This window comes from Castor canadensis, chromosome 17, assembly GCF_047511655.1.
Source record: "Castor canadensis chromosome 17, mCasCan1.hap1v2, whole genome shotgun sequence".
In the NCBI taxonomy this organism is placed as follows: Eukaryota; Metazoa; Chordata; class Mammalia; order Rodentia; family Castoridae; genus Castor; species Castor canadensis.
In genome coordinates, this window is record NC_133402.1 from 38,740,808 (window position 1) to 38,762,949 (window position 22,142).

General features: G+C 40.6%; 2 pseudogenes; both read left to right on the top strand.

Annotated features, from left to right (window-relative positions):
- The first annotated feature begins 1,833 nt into the window (after positions 1 to 1,833).
- On the top strand, positions 1,834 to 19,631 carry LOC109675695 (ankyrin repeat domain-containing protein 13C pseudogene; annotated as a pseudogene).
- An 88-nt stretch (positions 19,632 to 19,719) lies between these two features.
- On the top strand, positions 19,720 to 20,377 carry LOC141410406 (ankyrin repeat domain-containing protein 13C pseudogene; annotated as a pseudogene).
- Positions 20,378 to 22,142: the final 1,765 nt, after the last annotated feature.

Below are 22,142 nucleotides of genomic sequence, written 5' to 3' on the forward strand. Positions count from 1 at the left end.
CTCTGGAAAACGTCATTTGCATAAGAAAATCATTTCTGCCCTTAGGCAATGCAAAAAAATTTTTAAATAACTTCCCACCCTGATCCACTGAATCACTGGTTTTTGCATGCCCCTGCATTCCCTAATATGCAGATTTTCTCTTCTCTTCTCTACAATTAAATTCTCAGCAAATAACATCTTTCTGACATCTTCTGTTAGAGTATGTCTCTGCTTTTATTTTCAGAGCAGGCTCAAAAACCCTGAGCACCTGAAATTCCTGTGCAGGTCTTCATTGCTTGACTCACACTTGAAAACCCTGGGAGTTAGGTGGTATTCCTTTCAAAAGGAAATTAAATTCTCATAGGCAAGCAATTTGCAAGAAACTTCTGCATTTAACACAGATGGCATTTGTTAGGAAAATGCAGCACACCGCACACAAAGTAAGCTCACGAGAGGTATCTCATGTCCAAAGTTTAATAAGCAGGTTGACTAGCCAAGAAGAAAAATGGCACAGTATCTTCTCTCGGCGGGTCTGGTCTTAAGTAAGCAAGGTCTTTGGTTGGGCAAAGGAAGGTGGCAGGAGATAAGGAACAGTGGGTTTTGTTCTGCAATGGATGAAAGCATCTGTGACTCAGGCTGCAGAATGGTGACAAGGGGCTGTTCTTATCATTCCCCCATTTTTTCTTTAATAATAATGAGTCTAGGGGCTGAGGATCAGGAATTGGGGCAAAGCATCAGTCTCCTTAGCTGCTTCCTGCTGGCAGGGGGTGTTGTATAGGGCAGTATCCTCAGGCTCCTGTGGCATCCTGAATGGGAACTTCACAGTACTTTTTCCAGGTGGTTTTGGAGAGGTTAATATCCCTGGAGGTACAACTGGTTAAATTTTTGATTAGCAGTAGCAGACATGTAATATGATACAGGTAGGAAGTTTAAGAATAGGAGAGCAAGAAATATAAGCATTAGGATGGGCATTAGCCAGGAGAACCACTGTAAAATGTTGTTCCCTAGAGGATTCCAAGTGTCCATTCCTTAAGAGGTGATGCCACTGGAGGATCCCATTTAACTTGACAGCAGTGGGTTCATGAGAATGACCAGATGAGGGCCAGTGCATCGAAGTCCCAATGGAGATAGTAGAAGATCCTTGCAGGAGAACAAGATCCCTTGGTTTAAAAGAAATTGTTATAGGGTGGGACAGGATCTGGTCTGTATGCTCTTTGAGAAGTTCCCTGAGAAGGTTAAGATAAGGCAGGTAGTCAGCCAGAGAAGCAGGGTCTTTTGGAGGCAAGTTTTCTAAGAGAAATGGGTGACCATACATTATTTAAGACCCAAGTAGGAATATTAGGAGGAGCATAAAAAGGTGTCTGCTAAGGGACTGCATACCTAGGGATCTAAATTTTATAAAATCCTGAGTTCCGGCAGACAGCACAGTGAGGAGCGGAGCACAGCCTGCTCCCCCAGAACCCTCTGCACTCCCCCCCAGCCTCAGGCCGCAGGGTGAGCTGGGGGTCCCGGGGACAGGCCATGGCTTCTGCTTTGCTGACACCAGAGCCCTTGCTGCAGCTGCCCAGTGTCTGGGCCCAGCTTAGAAGCATTGACAAACCCCTCTGTCCTACCACGATGACCTGATGGCGGCAGCGATCTCTTGGAGCCTGGACCCTGTGGGCTGCCAGGTCTCCCAGCCCAACCCTGCTGGGCCTTGGCGAAGCTCCGCTCAGGCCACCAAGGACGTGGTGCATCTGGGTGGTGGTGGATGTGGTGTGGTGAGAAGAATGGCAGCCACCCGAGCACCATGGAGGCCAAGAGAAAGTGATCTGTGCTGCACTAAGGCTCACCATCCCTTTAGGCCATCGAGCAATGCAGATCTGGGTCCTAGCATGGCCGCTCTGGTCCAGTGGAAAGAGACCTCACCCCATCCTGGCAACAACCAACGAAGGCCCAATGGTCCTGGAAGGTGAGCGGAGCCTGGGACGACGACGGGTACAATGGTTGGCGGCCGTGGGCTGTTGGTGTTGGTTACACTGCAGAAAAAGGAGTGTCAGGCCACGTTTGTCAGCTGGAAGAGCCCACCCAAGATTTAGCAACCTATAGAGAAGGCCCATGTAAATAATATGAAAAAGCTGCTCTCAGCTCCCCCCAACCCCAAACCTTGTAAAAGAAACTTGCAACATCTGGACGTTCTGGATGGGAAGAGGTTGCTGGCATATGATACAGTAGAAATAGAAAACCACATATCTTGGGAAAGGCCATTAAACAAATGTCTTCGGAAGTGACTCTTTGGAGTTGTGAGACAACTTTTAGGAGTGACATGTCCCCGTGTGTCCAGTGCATCAGCAGATGTGGAGCAGAAGACTGTGAGAAAGAAGAGAAGAGTTCCTCTGCCCAACTGGTCAGCTGCAGATGACGTTTTTTGAATGACAACCATTGTTTTGTGTGTGGATCTTTGTCCTCACGACTGTACATGTAGTTGACAGTGCTATGTGGTTTTTTGAAATATCTAGCCTTTCTAGATGTTCTGAAGTGTCTGATGTATTTTTCAAGTAGGAGTAGTAAAATCACATAGTTTGTAAATATCTTTTTGTTAAAATTCATCTGTTATTTTGGGGTCCTCCACATTGTTGGGACCTTGGCTCCCAGGAGGAGGAAATTCCAAGAGCAAAGCTAGAGTGTATAGTGAGAACAGTACACATGGCCCCATCTGTTCCACTTTGCAGTGCAGATAGTATAAAGGACAAAGGAGTCCTAATGTCCATCTAGTCTTTCTAGATGTTAGAGAGGTTGCCAGTGTATGACAGAAATAGAGTTAGTAAGCTAACAGATTTTTTACATTTTGTGCTAAAAAGGTCTTTCGAAAATCTGAGCATTGCAGCCCACTGGGTTGGTGGAGAAAGGTTCTTGGCCACAATGCTTGTATTTTGAAGACACTTTGAATTGATCAGTTTTTAGGTGTATGCAGTCGTTGAGGACTGCTGTGTATCTAGTGGACAAATTGAGTCCTTACTTGAAGCATCTAGTCTATCTAGATGTATAGAAGTGCCCAACATATGTTAAATGTAGAGGTAGTAAAGTAACACTTTGTAAATAGCTTTTTTCAAAAGTTCATATGAAAATACTGTCTTTGGGGAATGGAATTGTGAAACCACCTCGAGCAGTTCTGTAGGTGCTGTCTTGTTCAGTGGGTCTGGAGGAGGTGGGAGGGAAGCAGTTGCAAAAGGGAGTATGCTAGTGTGCTCATACTTGGACATTTTCAGATGCCATTTTTTTCTGTTTTATGTATTTTGTTTTGCTGTGTATATAGTGTATATAATGGTCAAATAATTCCAAATTTTGCAACATCTAGTCTCTAGATGTTAAAGAGGTTGCCAGTGTATGACAAAGTAGTTAGTAAAATTAGCACATTTTGTACACTTTGTGTTGAAATTCATAGGAAGGCTTGTCCTCTATAAATGACTTGTAGATATGAATTTTTCAACTATCTCTAAGCATCACATATTATGCTTGTACTTGTCCACTGGTTTGAAGGCAGAGAGAAGGAAGTGAGGAGGGAATGGTTCAAAGCCAAAATGGTCACATTTAGAAGATACCTCAGATTATAATCATTGCGTGTGTGCAATTTTATTTACCAGTGCTGTGTGCATAACAGACAAGTTCATATAAGAAATATCTAGTCCTAGATATTTAGAATTGCTTGATGCATTTAAAAGTAGTAATATATGTAAATAGCTTTTAAAAACTTGGGAAATATTGTGTTGTGGAAATGGAGTTGTAAAACCACCTCTGAACAATGTACTGTCTGGACTTGTTTATTGGGTTGAGGGAGGTGGGAAGGAAGAAACTACAAAAAAGCATTCTGTTAGTGTGTGTTAGAGAATCTCAGAATATCCATTACCCTATATGCTGTGTATTTCATTTAACTCTGCTGTACTGTATATATTGTGTATATACTGGACAAATGAGTCCTAATTTTATAATATCTAGTCTCTAGATATTAAAGAGGTTGCCAATGTATGACAAAACTAGAGTTGGTAAACTAACACATTTACTTTATGTTAAAATTCATAGAAAAATAAATAAATTTTATAAAATCCTATAACTCCCAGGAAAGGTCTAAGCCACATATATGTTATGGGGAAGTGGGAAAAGGAGGATTGGATTGATTTACTCATGACTCAGGGAGTGAGTCTGTCCCTTTAAGAACACACCTAAGTAGGTGACCTGAGGGAGACATAATTGAGCATTGTCCTTAGAGACTTTGCATTCCCAGAGGCCAGAAAATTTTAAAAGGGACTTAGTTGCATTGTAGGTAAGGGGCTCTGTAGCTCTGCATTGAAGAAGGGTGGCCTCTGGGTAGTGCCAGTCTAGTAAGTCTCTGGTTAAGGCCTGCCCACAAAGATGAGGACTGTCTTTATATTCTTGTGGCAAGACTGACCAGGTTAGTTGTTATGAAGTGTTTGTGGGACCTTTGAAGGCAAGTAGAGGCTGACTGTCAGGATGCAGGTTAAATGTAACACTTTTGGATAAAAGAGAGATTTAGCTCATCATTTTACATAAACTGACACTTTTAACTCTGTGAATGTTTGTACCATATTTAGATAAAGTCTAGATACTGAACACAGTTATAAGGTGTTCATTTAAGAGACTGTTGCATGAGCACATATATAAATGAACTCTGATTTAGTAGTACTTAAAGTTTGACAAGATCAACAGAAAACACAAATAATTTCTTTGATAAAGTCTTTTTCTGTAAGTTTTTTTGTAGATGTTACTCAGAGCAGAACAACATTAAGATAACCTTCTTATTTTATAGACATAGACAATTTGATTTTAGTTTGATGTGACCCTAAAAATCTTTTAGGCAACTCTTAGATTATACTCAACTTTAACTTTATTATACATTGAACCAATAAAGAAATGGGCACATGAACTAAACAGAACTTTCTCAAAAGAAGAAATTCAAATGGCCAGAAAACACATGAAAAAGTGTTCACCATCTCTAGCAATAAAGGAAATGCAAATTAAAACCACACTAAGATTCCACCTCACCCCTGTTAGAATAGCCATCATCAGCAACACCACCAACAACAGGTGTTGGCGAGGATGCGGGGAAAAAGGAACCCTCTTACACTGTTGGAGGGAATGTAGACTAGTACAACCACTCTGGAAAAAAATTTGGAGGCTACTAAAAAAGCTGGACATCGATCTACCATTTGATCCAGCAATACCACTCTTGGGGATATACCCAAAAGACTGTTACTCCAGAGGCACCTGCACATCCATGTTTATTGCAGCACTATTCACAATAGCCAAGTTATGGAAACAGCCAAGATGCCCCAGCACTGACGAATGGATTAAGAAAATGTAGTATCTATACACAATGGAATTTTATGCAGCCATGAAGAAGAACGAAATGTTATCATTCACTGGTAAATGGATGGAATTGGAGAACATCATTCTGAGTGAGGTTAGCCTGGCTCAAAAAACCAAAAATCGTATGTTCCCCTCATATGTGGACATTAGATCAAGGGCAAACACAACAAGGGGATTGGACTATGAGCACATGATAAAAGCTTTAGCACACAAGGGAGGGGTGAGGATAGGTAAGACACCTAAAAAACTAGCTAGCATTTGTTGCCCTTAACGCAGAGAAACTAAAGCAGATACCTTAAAGCAACTGAGGCCAATAGGAAAAGGGGAACAGGTACTAGAGAAAAGGTTAGATCAAAAAGAATTAACCTAGAAGGTAACACCCACGCACAGGAAATCAATGTGAGTCAATGCCCTGTATAGCTATCCTTATCTCAACCAGCAAAAACCCTTGTTCCTTCCTATTATTGCTTATACTCTCTCTACAACAAAATTAGAAATAAGGGCAAAATAGTTTCTGCTGGGTATTGAGGGGGGGGAGAGGGAGGGGGCGGAGTGGGTGGTAAGGGAGGGGGTGGGGGCAGGGGGGAGAAATGAACCAAGCCTTGTATGCACATATGAATAATAAAAGAAAAATGAAAAAAAATAAAATAAAACTTACTCAGACCTTTATATAACATATTAAACCCTTTGATGGCTTGTCTTTATCTCTCCTATTTGAAACAATCTTTAGGACAAACCCTTCTTTATAAAATCTTTTCTCTTCCAAAAACATTTTTTAACTTTTTAAAAAGCACATTTATTATCTATCTATATCTTTTTTAGTTGTTTACTTTGTAACTTGTATTTTAAAATTCACTTATATAAGAATTTTGAATTTATTATACAGACTGGAGTAACTAATTAGTAGCCCTTGGTGTTCTAAGGAATTTATGAATAGGCATAAGGCCTCATTGTCCCTCAGGCTTGAGGAAATATTATTTTGGGTGTGGAAACTGTGAAGGAATTTTGAGTTTTATTTGAATAGTGAGGACTGTCCAGGCTCACCCTACATTCATCTCATCAGTCCACATTGTGGGATCTATTTTTTTTGAAGGATGGGGCAGCAGAGATAGCTGCCTGGGGGAGGAGAATTTGAGTTTTTAGTTGTGATAGTAAATCTTGTCCCAGCAGGGACATTGGAGTTTTAGGTACTATGAGGAAAGAGTGACAGAAGAGGAGGTCTCCCCAAGAGCAAGCCAGAGGCCAGGTAAACTAGCACTCTAGGAGCTGGATAGATTTGCCCTGAATGATAACCTTGTCATTGGACTGGAGACCAGGAGAGAAAGATAATACAGAGAAATGAGCTCCACTGTCTAGCTGGAAAATGATCTTTTGGTTTTTTTGTCATAATGGCTACCAAGAGGCTCCTCAATATCGATGCCAAGAAGTGGGACATGGACAGGGGGCTGAGACCCATCAATCCATAGGAGGTGGCATCTCACCTTCCATCTGGAGATGGGGGCACTTAGACCTCCAGTGGTTACCTTTGCAGAGAGGGCAGGGTCCTGGTTGGGGGTGGGGATGTCTCCTGGGCTGTCCCCTTTAAGCATTTTCTGCAGAAGTGCCCCTCTTGTCCGTCATGGTAGCAAACTCGAGATGTAGGCCCCAGTGGGGTGGGGGCATGAATGAGGTCATAGCTCTTATCTTTCTCTTTATTATTAATGTCCCAGTGATAATATATAGATATGGCTAGTTGTATTAGTTGATCCAATGACTTTTCTCCTTTAGCCATAGACTGAGCTTTTTACAAATATTAGGGACTGACTGTTAGAAATTTATTTTTGAGAAGAACCTCTCTCACCTGTGACTCTGGGTACATTGTGGTATGTTTTCTGATAGCCTCCTTAAGATGTTGTAAAAAGGTAAGGGGAATCTTTTAGGGCATTGCTGTAAAGCAAAATTGTTATTTTACATTGACATCTGACACTCTGGAGAGCCTCAGTTTCCTCATGTGAAGAATGAGGGATCTGGTCTAGGTTAAACTACTGTTTCCATTATGAGATGAGTGAAGTGACATTAATGACAGTTATCTTTTCGTTATTACTATTTTTTTTTCATATGCTCGGCAGACATTTTCCCATTGAGCTACTTTCTTAGCCCCAAATTTATTTTTTGTTTTTGGCTGTGCTGGATTTGAACTCAGGGCTTTATTCCTGTACAGTGGCACTCTACTCCTTGAGTTATATCATTAGTCCCTTTTAGTGTGGATCAGTTAAGGGGACTGTCTGTTCCCCTGTATGTAGGTGTATTTATTTCCTCATTTCTAGGTGTCAGTAGTATTGGGGCTTATTGTAAATGGTAATCATTTTTAACCTGAGTGGCCTGGGCCAGAACCCATTGTTTTTTGAATGAGAAAAGAGTCTGGTCTAGTAGAGGCATAATATCTTTTCATGTCAATTGAAAAGTTTGAATCACAGAGATAAAGGCTTGAATGTATTTGTCTGGGCATCAGTATAACTGTGCAGATGTTTTAAATTTTTCCTTAGATCTGATAGCTGGAAGGGGACATAGATTGGCCCTCTTCCTACCATTGTCTGTTTAAGGGGTAAGCACCCATTAGGATGTTTTGGATATTGGGGTGGCTTAGAAGGTAGGGCAGAGGGTGGAGCATTAGGAGTGGGCCTTGTCATTGATAAGGGGCTTTTCTGGTCCTCCTTTTCATGTTTATCCTGTGGCTAACAAAGAATGGCCAGTGTTTGAGTGTCTAAATACTAATAGTGGAGCCAATCTGAGATGAAAGAAAATTTGTATGGGGGCCTCAGTTTACTTTTTTTCCTGTTTTAGAAAAGGTCTAATTTGAGTATGGCATTCTAATTTAAGGAACCCTGTGAAGGCCACTTTTTTTGGTCACCCAAGGCATATTGAGCCAGGCCTCAGTATAAAGCTTTTAACATCTACAAGCCAGAAGACTGGAAGGTGCAGATCCCATCTAGAAAGAACAAAAAGTTATGATCCTGTCTTTTAGCTAATAACAGCCTCTTTAATAAAGACTACTTTTTAATAAAGGAATAAATCATGTGTAAAGTTAGAGAAGGGCATTCAGAGGGCATTTGGGCCAATAACAGTAGCATATTGGACAACTAGTGTTAATATTTGGAGAGAAAAATTTATGTTGAGGCTGAAAGTATAGAAAATTTTAAATGAGAAGTTTAGAGACCACAGTAATGTGCTGTTTTTGGGACTATAACCTTGAGTTAACAATTGCCTTATAAGGGCTGGGTCTGGAGCCAGGTGTGAGATGGGGATTAGAAGCAGGGCTTGTGCAAGGCACCATTCCCTCCATACATACCCGGGACAAGTGAACCTGTCTGCCTAGGCCTGATCCTGCAGCTTCTCACCCCTCCCCCCATCCTGTGTACTCTATGCATGTTTACTTTAGAGGAAGTGGTGGCAGGCTGCAGCCATCGCCACATGTGGCTGGTGGCCCAGGATGTGTTGGGTCCTCTCTATGGATTTTCTTAGCTATGGCAGGCATTTTTGCTGTGTCCAGGAGCTGGCATCCCTGTACATAAACGTGTCTGTTTGTTTTCCTTTCTCCCCTTGTGGGGGCAGAGTAATGGTGTGAGCATGGCAGCCACAGTTTTGTAAGTGCTTTTGCAAAGCAGCTGATTTAAAGTTACTTTAGATTGAGAACCCTAGCAAACTAGTTGGAATAACTTAAGTCATAAGGTACCATGTTACAAGTTTTCATGGGAGGCAGGGTCCCAGTAAGCCCAGGGAGGGGAAGGCAGAGACAAAAGACATGTGGTGAGACCATGGAAGAAGCAGGAAAGGTGTCTTGACATTTTAGGTAAGGGAGGGGAAGGCAGAAACTGGGGGCATGACACATGCCTGAGGGATTAGCCATCACCTGTGTCTCTAGGTCACTCCCATTGACTGGTATTGGAACACTTTTAATAACATGAAACATCCATTCTGTGATTGCTGTCTCAGGAAAAAGGGACATTAGACAGGGGGAAAAGAGAAGCTCTCATCAGATAATCAAAGAGGACTCCCACAACATAGCATGAGGCATACCTGAATAAACTTGGGGATTGGTCTCAGCCCACAGGGAGGGAGAATGAGCTCCCCAGAGCCGGAATTGCCATGAGGCCAGAGTTGGCAAGGAGTGGCTTGTTTAACTCCATCATGGGGAAAGTCCTCCAGGAAGATAGGAAGAGACAAGCAGTGTGAGAAGCACAAGAATTCTGCTTATATGGGGACGGAGGAGGTTTGGGAGAGGATTTGGTTTGTTGGCAGGGTTGAAGGAAGGGAAGGTTTTAGAGTCAGGGATGTTAGTTGGGGTTTTTATGGCCAGAAGAACTTGGGCAGGGGAGCAAGGGGTGTAGAGAGAAGGCTTAAATTGGAGATAAGAGAAGGCCTGGACATAGGGAGACTCCCTCCACTTTCCAGTGCATTCACAGAAGTTATAGAGATCATTGAGAATGATAGGGTCGAGTGTGCCATCCAGTGGCCATTTTGAGTCATTGTCTAATTGGTATTGCAGCTAAGCCTGATTGGAAAGAAAAATGAGTTTTTGGGCTTTGAGATCAGGTGAGAGCCTTAAGGGCTTGAGGTTGGCCAGTAAGCAGCCCAGAGGAGTGCCTGAGGGAATTTTGGATGGTCTAGTACCCATGGTGAGACCCATTCCGAGGAAGAATATGGTGGGTGTCCCCAAGATATTGCTTTTCTGGACAAAACAGAGAAGTGGAGGACCTCAAGGGAACGTCTTCATTGAGAGGATCCTCTACGCCTCAGGAGCCTGGTTCCTGAGGTGATGTGAGTCAGGACCTAGTACTAGGATTTCGACCAACCAAGGGAGAGAGAGGACCATGACTCATGACATGAGGGGACTCACTAAGGGAGGACCGAGGAAATTAAATGGTGGTGGTGAGTAATGGGAGTACACTGGCCTTGAGGAGGTTCCCTATGAGTGAGAGTGGCAATGACAGCACTAGTCTGGGGTCAGGGGTCCCAGGAAAGCAGCTCAGGTCCCAGTAAGTTTATCCAGGCTTAGGGAAGGCAGCTCCCACCTATGTGGCTTTGGCAGGCCAGTATAATCCCCTGGACAGGCCCCCTTATATACGGGATGTCTGCCTTGTGGACAAAGTAGGCTTCGGAGCACAGGGTATACTGGAAGGGTCTGGATTTACTAATTGGGAGAGCAAGATCAATGCCAGAAGCTCACCTGTTCCCAGCCAATGCACCAAAATGTTAGGAAAATGCTGCACACTGCACACAAAGGAGGCTCACTAGAGGTAATTCATGTCCAAAGTTTAATAAGCAGGCTGGCTGGCTGAGAAGAAAAAATGGCACAGCAGTTTCTCTCAGTGGGTCTGGCCTTACATAAGCAAGGGGTAGGGTTGGACAAAGAGAGGTGGCAGGAGGTAAGGGACAGTGGGGTTCTGTTCTGCAAGAGGGAGACCAGCTGCCAAAGAAAGGTCTAGGGTGGGCAAAGGAAGGTGGCAGGAGATAAGAAACAGTGGGCTTTGTTCTGCAAGGGATGAAACCAGCTGCAGCTCAGGCTGCAGATAGGTGGCAAGGGGCAGTTCTTATCAGTATTGTTCATAAGATACATGTGTTTCTCCATTTCATCTGAAGAGGGTATTTTTCATAAATTGAAGGATTCTCCCACTTCAAAACGATTTCAGATCACAAAAATTCCTTTCAAAAGCTAAGTCAATTCTCTCTGCTAAACAACGTGCTAGACCTTCTTGCTTCTAACATTAATGGTTTTCTTAGAACTGAAACAGCGCCTGTTCCTTACACTTCTATAGAGCAATGTTGCACAAAGTTGATGTTCCTCACACATGGAAACACTGAGAGGTAGGCCATATTCCTTAAAAACTTAACTCAATTCTCACAGAGGAAGATTGTGCTAGACCCTCCTGCTTCTAACATTGTTGCTTTTCTTACAAGGGAAACAGTGCTTGCTTCATTCACTGCATTGGAGCTATTTGGCCCAATGGTGATGTTCCTCACACATGAAAACACTGAGTGGTAGGCAGTATACCTTTCAACAGGTAACTCAATTCTCATAGGGAAACAATGTGCAAGACACTCCTGCCTCTAACACATTGTATTGTTCCATAAGATACATGTGTTTCTCCATTATACCTGAAGCGAGTACTTTTCATAAAGTGAATGATTCTCCCACTTCAAAACGCTTTCAGATCGCAAATATTCCTGTAACAAGCTAAATCAATTCCCACAGATAAACAATGTGCTAATGACACAAGCATTGTATGCAATATGAATAATAAAAGAAAATCATAGCATAAAACAAACAAACAAACAAACAAAAACAATGTGCTAGAACTTTCTGCTTCTATCATTGATTGTTTTCTTACAAGAGATACAGTGCTTCTTCCACTCACTTGAATGGAGCTATTTTCCACAAAGGTGGTGTTGCTCATATATGAAATCCCTGAGGTGTAGACAGTATTCCTCTAAAAAATTAACTCAATTCTCACAGGGAAACATTGTGCTAGACCCTCCTGCTTCTAACATTGGTATTTTTCTTTTAAGAGATACAGTGCTTCTTCCCTTCACTTGAATGGGGCTTTTTGGCACAAGATGATGTTCCTCACACTCTAAAACCCTGAGAGATAGGAAGTATTTCTTTTAAAAGTTAACTCAATTCTCACATATAAACAACCTGCTACACCCTCCTGCTTTCAACATTAATGGTTTTCTTAAAAGAGATACAGTGCTTGTTCCTTTCACTTGAATGGAGCTATTTGCACAAAGGTGATGTTCCTCATATATGAAAACACTGAGTGGTAGGCAGTAATCCTTTCAACAGGTAACTCAATTCTCATAGAGAAACAAGGTGCTAGACCCTCCTGTTTCTAACATTGATAGTTTTCCTACAAGAGATACAGTGCTTGTTCCTTTCACTTGAATGGAGCTATTTGGTACAATGCTGATGTTACTCACATTTGAAATCCCTGAGAGATAGGCAGTATTCTTTTCAAAAATTAACTCAGTTATCATAGGGAAGCAATTTTCAAGACATTCTTGTCTCTAACACATTGAATTCATCCATAAGATACAAGTGTTTCTGCATTTTGTCTGCAGCAGGTAGTTTTCATAAAGTGAATGATTCTTCCATTTCAAAATGCTTTCAAATCGCAAATATTCCTTTAACAAGCTAACTCATTTCTCAAAGCTAAACAATGTGCTGGACCCTACTGCTTCTAACGTTGAAGATTTTCTTACAAGAGATACAGTTACTTCCATTCAGTTTAATGGGCCTCTTTGGCACAAAGGTAATGTTCCTCACACTTGAGAACCCTGAAAGGTAGGAAGAATTCCTCTCAATAGGTAACTCAGTTCTCATAGGGAAACAACGTGCAAGACACTCCTGCCTCTAACACATTGTTTTGTTCCGTAAGATACAAGTGTTTCTGCAGTTGGCCCAAAGAGGGCATTTTTCACAGTGAATGATTCTCCCACTTCAAAACGCAGTTGGTTCACAAGTATTTCACATTCAACTCAGTTCTCACAGGGAAACAATATGCTAGAACCTCCTGCTTCTAACCTTGATAGTTTTCTTACAAGAGATACAGTGCTTCTTCCCTTCACTTGAATGGGGCTATTTTGCACAAAGTTGATGTCCTATACACTCAAAAACCCTGAGAGACAGGCAGTATTCCTTTAAAAAATTAACTCAATTCTCACAGACAAACAACGTGGTAGACCCTCCTGCTTTGAACATTAATCATTTTCTTACAAGAGATATAGTGCTTCTTCCATTCACTTGAAAGGGGCTATTTTTGCACAAAGATTATGTTCCTCACACATGAGAAGATTGAGAGCTAAGCAGTATTCCTTTAAAAAGTTAACTCAATTCTCACAAGGGAACATTGTGCTAGACCCTTATGCTTTTCAAATTGATGGTTTTCTGAGTGTTTCTTCAACCCAGCTGAATAGGCCTATTTGGAACAAAGAGAGCCTACCTTCAACTTGTAAAACATAACTTGCAGTAAGTATTCCTTTAAAAAACTAACGCAATTATCACAGGGAATTAATGTGCTAGATAATGCAACTTCTAATATAGAAGGTTTTCTTTGGAGAGTTAGATGTGTTTCTTCAACTCAGCTTAATTGAAATATTTGGAACAAAGTGAGCCTATCTCAACCTTGAATCACCTTACTTGCAGGAAGTATTCCTTTCAAGAACTTAGTCTTCACAGGGAAACAATGTGCTAGATGCTCCTTCTTCTAACACAGATGGTTTTCTTTCCAGAATACATGTGTATTCAACTTAGCTAATAGGCCTATTTGGAACAAAGAGAGGGTATCTCCAGCTTGAAAAACCTAAGTTGCAAGAGGTATTCCTTTCAAAAATGTACTGAATTCTCACAGGGAAGCAATGTGCTAGATGCTCCTGCTTCTAGCATAAATGGTTTTCTTTGAGAGATACATGTGTTTCTTCAACACTGCTTAATAGGTCTGTTTGAAACAAAGAGAGCCTATCTCCAACTTATGAAACCCAAGTTGCAGGAAGTATTCCTTTCAAAAAACAATACAATTCTCACAGGGAACAATGTGCTAGATGCTCCTGCTTCTAACACAGATGGTTTTCTTTGGAGGGATACATGTGTTTCTTCAAGTCACTTGAGTAGGACAAATTGGAACAAAGGGAGCCTATCTCCAACTTGAAAAACCTAAGTTGCACGAGGTATACCTTTCAAAAATGTACTCAGTTCTCACAGGGAAACAATGTGCTAGTTGCTCCTATTCTACCATTGTTGGCTTTCTTTCGAGAATACATATGTTTCTTCAACTCAACTTAAAAGGCCTATTTGCAGCACACATAGCCTATCTCCACCTTGAAAATCCTAAGTTTCAGGAAGTATCCCTTTCAAGAACTAATGTATTTCTCACAGGGAAACAATGTGGTAGATGCTGAAGTTTATGATATTGACAGTTTTCTTTGGATACATGAGTTTCTTCCACTGAGCTCAATGGGCCTATTTGGAACAAAGAGAGCCTATCTACACCTTGAAAAACGTAAGTAGCCCAAAGTATCCCTTTCAAAAACTAACCCAATTCTCAAAGGGAAATGATGTGCTAGATGCTGCAGCTTGTAACACACATGGTTTTATGTTGAGAGATGCATGTATTTCTTCAAGTTAGCTGGATAGGCCTATTTTGATCAAAATGAGCCTTTCTCCACCGGGAAAACTCTGATTGGCAGGATGCATTCCTTTCTAAAACTAACTCAAATCTCACAGGAAACAATGTGCAAGGTGTTGCACCTTCTAACATAGATGGTTTTCTTTGGAGAGACATGTGTTCTTCAATCAGCTAAATAGGAGTATTGGGATCAGAGAGAGCCTATCTCCACCATGAAAACCCTAAGTTGCAGGAAGTATTCCTTTCAATTCTTAGAGGGAAAAAATGTGCTAGATATTCCTGCTTCTAACACACGTGCTTTTCTTTCTAGAGATACATATGTTTCTTCAGTTAGTTGGATAGGCCTATTTTGTACAAAATGAGCATTTCTCCACCATGAAATCCCTGATTGGCAGGAAGTATTCCTTTCAAAAATAACTCAATTCTCATAGAGAAAAATGTGTTAGATATTCCTGCTTCTAATAAACATGGCTTTCTTTGGAGAGATACATGTATTTCTTCAACTCAGCTGAATAAGCCTGTTTGGAATGAAGAGAGCCTATCTCCACCTTGAAAAACCAAACTTGCAGGAGGTATTCCTTCAAAAACTAACTCAGTTCTCACAGGGAAACAATGTGCTAGGTATTACTGCTTCTAACACACATGGTTTTGTTTCGAGAGGTACATGTGTTCCTTCAACTCAGCTGAATAGGCCTATTTTTAACAAAGAAAGCCTATCTCCACCTTGAAAAACCTAAGTTTCAGGAAATATTCTTTTCAAAAACTAACTCAATTCTCACAGGGAAACAATGTGGTAGATGATCCTGCTTCTGACATAGATGGTTTTCTTTGGAGTGATACATGTGTTTCTTCAACTCAGTTGAATAGGCCTGTTTGGAATAAAGAGAGCCTATCTCCACCTTGATAACTCTGATTGGCAGGAAGAAATACTTTCAAAAACTGTCACTATTCTCACAGGGAAGCAATGTTCTAGATGTTCCTCCTTCTAACATGGAAGGTTTTCTTTGGAGAGTTACATGTGTTTCTTCAACTCAGCTGAAAAGCCAACTTGGAACAAAAAAAGCCCATCTCCATCTTGAAAAACCGAAGTTGTAGGAAGTATTCCTTTCAAAAACAAACTCAATTCTCACAGGGAAACAATGTGCCAGGTGCTCCTGCTTCTAACAGAGATGGTTTTGTTTTGAGACATACATGTGTTTCTTCAACTCAGCTGAATAGACCTATTTGGAACAAAGGGAACCTATGTCCACCTTGAAAAACCTAAATTGCAGGAAGTATTCCTTTCAAAAACTAACTCAGTTCTCACAGGGAAACAATGTGCTAGGTGGTGCAGCTTCTAACATAGGTGGTTTTCTTTGGCGAGACACATGTGTTTCTTCAACATAGCACAATAGGCCTATTTGGAACAAAGAGATCAAATCTCCACCTTGAAAAACCAAAGTTGCAGGACTTATTTCTTTCAAAAACTAACTCAATTCTCACAGGGAAATAATGTGCTAGATATTCCTGCTTCTAACATAGATGGTTTTCTTTGGGATTTACATGTCTTTCTTCAGGTCAGCTGAAAAGGCCTATTTGGAAAAAACATAGCCTATCACCAACTTGAAAAACCTAAGTTGCAGGATGTGTTCCTTTCAAAACGGACTCATTTCTCACTGGAAACAATGTTTTAGGTGTTCCTGCTACTAAGTCACTTGTAAGTGCTACTAAGTCACTTGGGTTTCTTTGGAGAGACACATGTGTTTCATTAACTCAGCTGAATGGGCCTATGTGGAACAAAAGGATCGTATCTCAACCTTGATAAACCTAAGTTGTAGGAAGTATTCCTTTGAAAAACTTACTCAATTCTTACATGGAAACAATGTGCTGGATGCTTCTGCTTCTAACACAGATTTTTTTTTTCCGAGAGATACATATGTTTCTTCAAGTTAGCTGGATCGGCCTATTTGGAACAAAATGAGCATCTCTCCACTGTGAAATCTCTGATTGGCAGGAAGTGTTCCTTGCAAAGAGAACTCCCACAGGGAAATGATATGTTAGATGTTCCTGCTTCTAATAATGGTGGTTTTCTTTGGAGAGATACATGCATTTCTTCAACTCAGCTGAATAGGCCTGTTTGGAAAAAAGAGAGCCCATCTCCACCTTGAAAAACCTAACTTGCAGGAAGTATTCCTTTAAAAGCTAACTCAATTCTCACAAGGAAACAATATGCTAGATACTGCTGCTTCTAACACAGGTGGTTTTCTTTTGAGAGATACATGGGTTTCTTCAACTTACCTTGATAAGCCTATTTGGAAAAAAATGAGCCTTTCTCCACCTTGAAAACTCTAAAACAGAACATATTCCTGGCAAAAACTAACTCAATTCTCAAAGGCAAATAATGTGCCTGATGCGTCTTCTTCTAACAGCTGGTTTTCTTTCAAGAGATGCATGTGTTCATTCAACTTAGCTGGGTAGGCCTATTTGCAACAAAATGAGCCTTTCTACACCTTGAAAACTCTGATTGATTTGAAGTATTCCTTTCAAATATTAACTCATTCTCACAGTGAAAGAATGTGCTCCATGTTCCTGCTTCTAACATAGAAGGTATTCTTAGGAGGTACATGTATTTCTTCAACTCAGCTGAATAGGCCTATTTGGAACCAAGACAGCCTGTCTCCAACTTAAAAGATCTAAGTTGCAGGAAGTGTTCTTTACAAAAACTAAATCACTTCCCACATGGCAACAATGTGATCAATGCTCCTGAATCTAATACAGATGATTTTCTTTGGAGAGATACATGTTTTTCTTAAACTTAGTTAAAGAGGCATATTTGCAGCAAAGACAGCCTATCCCCACCTTGATAAACCTGAGCTGGAGAAGGTATTCCTTTCAGAAACTAACTCAATTCTCAAAGAGAAACAATGTACTAGATGCTCCTGCTTCTTACATGAATGTTTTTCTTTTGAGAAATACAAGTGTTTATTCAACTCAGCTGAAAAGGCCCATTTGAAAAAAACATAGGCTCTCTCCACTGTGAAAAACCTACGTTGCAGAAGTGTTCCTTTCAAAACTTACTCAATTCTCACAGGAAAACAATGTGATTGACCCTCCTGCTTCTAACACAGATGGTTTTCTTTGGAGAGATATATGTGTTTCTTCAAATCAGCTGAGTAGGCCTATTTGGAACAAAGAGACTCTATCTCCACCTTGAAAAACCTATGTTGCCTGAAGTATTCCTATTAAAAAGTAACTCAGTTCTTACAAGGAAGCAATGTGCTACATGCTGGAGCTTCTAACATAGATGGTTGTCTTTCAAACATACATGTGTTTTTCAACTCACATGAATGTGCCTATTTGTAACAAAGTAAAACTATGTCAACCTTGAAAAACCTAAGTTACAGGAAGTATTCCTTTGCCAAACTTACTCAATTCTCATAAGGAAACAATGTGCTAGATGCTCCTGCTTCTAACACAGATGGTTTTCTTTCGAGAGATACATGTGTTTCTTCAACTTAGCTGGATAGCCCTTTTGAAACAAAACGAGCCTTTCAAAATCTTCAAAATTCTGATTGGCAGAAAGTATTCCTTTCAAAAAGTTTGTGGAAAAAATTCTCTAGATGCTCCTGCTTTTAACACAGGTGGTTTTCTTTCAAGAGATACATGTGTTACTTCAGGTAGCTGGATTGGCCTATTTGGAAAAAAATGAGGCTTTCTCCAGTGTAAAAATTCTGATTGACTTCTCACGATGTTTCCTCCCTTCACACTCCTAGAGGAGTTCTTGACACTAGCAAGGCAAGATGGCTGTTCTCTGTTTTTCAGTGTGAGGGCGGTGGCTGTGGCAAAGGGAATCCTGGTGTCGGGGGCATCTGTGCTCTATCTCTCCCTATGACCAAACATCCCTCGGTGCCTAGGCAAGAGTCGCCTCTTCTTCCCACCGGAGACGCATCTGTCCGGGGCTCAGGGGCGCTCTGGGAGTTCATGCTGTGCTGGAAGCTCCTGGCCGCCGCTCTAATCACCTGGTGCCACCGCAGCGCCAGCTCTGTCGCCCGCGGTGAGCCTCTGGGATACCCCCAGTGCTCCTGGCAGTGGCGATGACAGGGAGAAGATCCGCTCCTTGCAGAGGGACCACAAGCCCAGCAAAGAAGAGGGGGGGTCTGCTGGAGCCCAGAGATGAGGAAGCGGTGGCTGCTCTTGGCGGCACCTTTACTGGAGGCAGGGTTGGCACTGGTGGCAGCGGCAAGGGTGGCAAAGCCTGTCATAAGATCTTCAGTAACCATCACCACCGGCTGCAGCTGAAGGCAGCTCCGGCCTCCTCCAACCCCCGTGGCGCTCCAGCCCTGCTGCTGCACAATTCTGCGACTACCGCCTCCCAGTCCCCAGCTCTTCTAGCTGGCACCAACCCCGTTGTTGTCATCGCAGATGAAGGTAGTTGCCCTGCACACTACATGGTGCACGAGTACGTCTTCAAGGGGGATGTGAGGAGGCTGTCCTCTCTCATCCGCACACACAATATCGGGCAGAAAGATAATCACGGAAACACTCTTTTACATCTTGCTGTGATGTTAGGAAATAAAGAATGTGCCCATTTACTTTTGACTCATAATACTCCAGTAAAGGTGAAGAATGCTCAGGGATGGAGCCCTCTGGCGGAAGCCATCAGCTGTGGAGACAGACAGATGATTACAGGTCTTTTAAGGAAGCTTAAGCAGCAATCCAGGGAAAGTGTTGAAGAAAAACGACCTCAATTATTAAAAGCTCTAAAATAGCTAGGTGACTTTTATCTAGAACTTCACTGGGATTTTCAAAGCTGGGTGCCTTTACTTTCCCAAATTCTGCCTTCTGATGCATGTAAAATATACAAACAAGGTATCAATATCAGGCTTGACACAACACTCATTGACTTTACACACATGAAGTGCCAACGAGGGGATTTGTTTCATTTTCAGTGGGGAAGCAGCACCCTCTGACTCTTTTGTAGTATTAGACAATGAACAAAAAGTTTATCAGCAGATACACCATGAGGAGTCAGAGATGGAAACAGAAGAAGTTGACATTTTAATGAGCAGTGATATTTATTCTGCAACTTTATCAACCAAATCAATTTCTTTCACATGTGCCCAAGCTGGATGGCTTTTCTAGGAAGATAAAACACATTAGATGGATCACTTCAAGAGAAGATAAAATTGAAACTGCTATTCATCTAGTGCTACTGCTAAGCAGCGTCTAGGTGATATTCTTAAATCTTTCACAGGAAAGAGTAGGAAACTTTTTGGCAGACTTTTATCTGCTGAATGGACTTGTTTTAGAATCGAGGAAAAGAAGGGAACACCTCAGTGAAGAGGATATTCTTCGAAATAAGGACATCATGGAGAGCTTGAGTAAAGGTGGAAACATAATGGAAAAGAATTTTGAGCCAGTCCAAAGACAGTCCCTTACCCCTCCTCCTCAGAACACTATTACATGGGAAGAATATATATCTGCTGAAAATGGGAAAGCTCCTCATCTGGGCAGATAACTAGTGTGCAGAGAAAGTAAGAAAACTTTTAAAGCCACCATAGCCATGAGCCAGGAATTTCCCTTAGGGATTGAATTATTATTGAATGTCCTAGAAGTAATAGCTCCCTTCAAGCACTTTAATGAGCTTAGAGAATTTGTTCAAATGAAGCTTCCTCCAGGCTTTCCTGTTAAACTAGATATACCTGTGTTTCCCATGATCACAGCCACTGTGACTCTTCAGGAGTTTCAATATGATGAATTTGATGGTGTCATTTTTACTATACCTGATGAATACAAGGAAGACCCAAGCCACTTTCCTGACCTTTATCTGACATGGAAAATGATGTCATCTAACCAAGAAAAATGATTGCAGAGACCCAGAAGTGAATCCAAACAGAAGGGACAACTGGTTTCATTTAAAAAAAAGGGAATTACTTATTGAATTGACACATCAGTAATATAATACAAAGAAATGGGTCTCTAATAAGAATTTCAACAATTTTTCTGATGTGCCATTTTCAGACTTTTAAAAAGTATACTTAAGTGTAATAGTTTGACATCTTAATGACCCTAAGACCTTTGTATGCAAAGCAGCTATGAGTGTTATGATTTGTTTTTAAAAATTTTTACACTTCTTGTTTAAATATATATCCATATAAATATATCTTTATCTATATCTATATCTATATCTATATCTATATCTATATCTATATCTAAAACACTCCTGGACCATTATTGTAAATTAAATGTCTTAAGAGATATAAGCCCTTTTAAACTTGCCATCTTATATCAAGGTGACATTTATAAATATTCCTTCAAGCTTTGTTTTCATACAATGTAAACTCTGCAACATTATGTATAGTTCAGCAATTTGAATGTTTGTTCAATACAATGAACTAGAAGGAATACAGTTTTATGTAGATGAATGAATCAAATGGTAATCATTAAACAATTGCATTTATATGTTGCAATACATTTCAGAGGGGGCGTTCACTCTGCTGGGAATAAGGTACCTCCTTTAGCACCTTAGTGCAGTTCATTGTGGTGCTATGTGTTTTACCTGAATTCTTTCTTCAATGGAAAATGTTTGTTACTAATCATCCTTTCATAGAATGTTTTTTTCCCCTAAACTTGAGTTTTACAGTTCTTATGTTCATGATAAGGTATGGTTAGCATGCTTAGAGATCCTCTTCTAAACCTCAGCACTTTAAAGAAATTCCAAATTTTTAAACTTGCTTCCTAATGAGTACACAGAAGTCTGATTATTTTGTTTATTTTTAGTGGTATATAGATGCATTGGTGTCAGTTTTAAAAAACAATTCACATATTTTGGACAACCTTACATATTTTATGCTTTCAAAATAAGGCAAAAACATTTTATATGCCAAAAATATATTTGTTACATGCTTACGACCAGAAGCATATGCAGTTCTATTTTTTTTAATCACAAGAAAATATTTTTATTTCCAGTGTTAAAATCGTGCATTACTCATTTTTACACCTAAAGCTTTTCATATTTATTACAAGATGGCTTGAAAGTTCAAGAATGAAAATGAATTAGGAAGAATGATTTGTATCAGTCATAAGCTATCATGTTGTATATCAAAGACCTTAGGTAAATGTTTTTTAAATCTGTCCTGAAAAAAAAATTCTGATTGGCAGGAAGTATTCCTTCCAAAAACTAACTCATTTCTCACATGTTAACAATGTGCTAGATGCTGAAGTTTTAATATTGATGGTTTTCTTTGGAGAGATACATGAGTTATCTCCACTCAACTGAATGGGCCTCTTTGGAACACAGAGAGCCAACTCCACCCTGAAACGCCTAAGTAGCCCAAAATATTCCTTTTAAAAACTAACTCAACTCTCAAAGGGAAACGATGTGCTAGATGCTGCAGCTTGTAACATAGATGGTTTTATGTCAAGAGATACAATTATTTCTTTAAGTTAGCTGTATAGGCCTATTTTGATCAAAATGAGCATTTCTCCACCTGGAAAACTCTGATTGGCAGGGCGTATTCCTTTCTAAAACTAACTCAATTCTCACAGAAAACAATGTACTAGATACTGAAGATTATAGCATACATGGTTATCTTTGGAGAAATACATGTGTTTCTTCCAGTTTCCTTAATGACCCTATAGGGAACAAAGAAAACTTAT